This window comes from Salvelinus namaycush, chromosome 5 (assembly GCF_016432855.1).
Source record: "Salvelinus namaycush isolate Seneca chromosome 5, SaNama_1.0, whole genome shotgun sequence".
In the NCBI taxonomy this organism is placed as follows: domain Eukaryota; kingdom Metazoa; phylum Chordata; class Actinopteri; order Salmoniformes; family Salmonidae; genus Salvelinus; species Salvelinus namaycush.
The window spans coordinates 72933435-72935178 of NC_052311.1; positions in this window are offsets into that span (position 1 = coordinate 72933435).

Genomic DNA, 1744 nt, shown 5'->3' on the forward strand with positions numbered 1-1744 from the left:
ACACATACAGCCATCTATACTGGGATGACCACTACTAGAGGAGACACACATAACAGCCATCTATACTGGGACACCACACTAGAGACACACATAACAGCCATCTATACTGGACACCACTACTAGAGGAGACACACATAACAGCCATCTATACTGGGACACCACTACTAGAGGAGACACACATAACAGCCATCTATACTGGGACACCACAACTAGAGGAGACACACATAACAGCCATCTATACTGGGACACCACACTAGAGGAGACACATAACAGCCATCTATACTGGGACACCACCACTAGAGGAACACATAACAGCCATCTATACTGGACCCACTACTAGAGGAGACACACATAACATCCATCTATACTGGGACACCACCACTAGAGGAGACACACATAACAGCCATCTATACTGGGACACCACTACTAGAGGAGACACACATAACAGCCATCTATACTGGGACACCACAACTAGAGGAGACACATAACAGCCATCTATACATAAGCAGCCATCTATAACTGGTACACACCACTATAGGAGACACACATAACATCCATCTATACTGGACACCACACTAGAGGACACACACATAACAGCCATCTATACTGGGACACCACTACTAGAGGAGACACACATAACAGCCATCTATACTGGGACACCACTACTAGAGGAGACACACATAACATCCATCTATACTGGGACACCACCACTAGAGGACACACACATAACAGCCATCTATACTGGGACACCACCACTAGAGGAGACACACATAACAGCCATCTATACTGGGACACCACCACTAGAGGAGACACACATAACAGCCATCTATACTGGGACACCACTACTAGAGACACATAACAGCCATCTATACTGGGACACCACTACTAGAGGAGACACACATAACAGCCATCTATACTGGGACACCACCACTAGAGGAGACACACATAACATCCATCTATACTGGGACACCACTACTAGAGGAGACACACACATAACAGCCATCTATACTGGGACACCACTACTAGAGGAGACACACATAACAGCCATCTATACTGGGACACCACTACTAGAGGAGACACACATAACAGCCATCTATACTGGGACACCACTACTAGAGGAGACACACATAACAGCCATCTATACTGGGACACCACAACTAGAGGAGACACACATAACAGCCATCTATACTGGGACACCACCACTAGAGGAGACACACCCTGCACCTCACAGACTGCTGCTCTATGGACACACACATAACAGCCATCTATACTGGGACACCACCACTAGAGGAGACACACATAACAGCCATCTATACTGGGACACCACTACTACTAGAGGAGACACACATAACAGCCATCTATACTGGGACACCACTACTAGAGGAGACACAGACTGCTGCTCTATGGACACACACATAACAGCCATCTATACTGGGACACCACTACTAGAGGAGACACACATAACAGCCATCTATACTGGGACACCACTAGTAGAGGAGACACACATAACATCCATATATACTGGGACACCACCACTAGAGGAGACACACATAACAGCCATCTATACTGGGACACCACTACTAGAGGAGACACACATAACAGCCATCTATACTGGGACACCACAACTAGAGGACACACATAACAGCCATCTATACTGGGACACCACTACTAGAGGAGACACACATAACAGCCATCTATACTGGGACACCACTACTAGAGGACACACACATAACAGCCATCTATA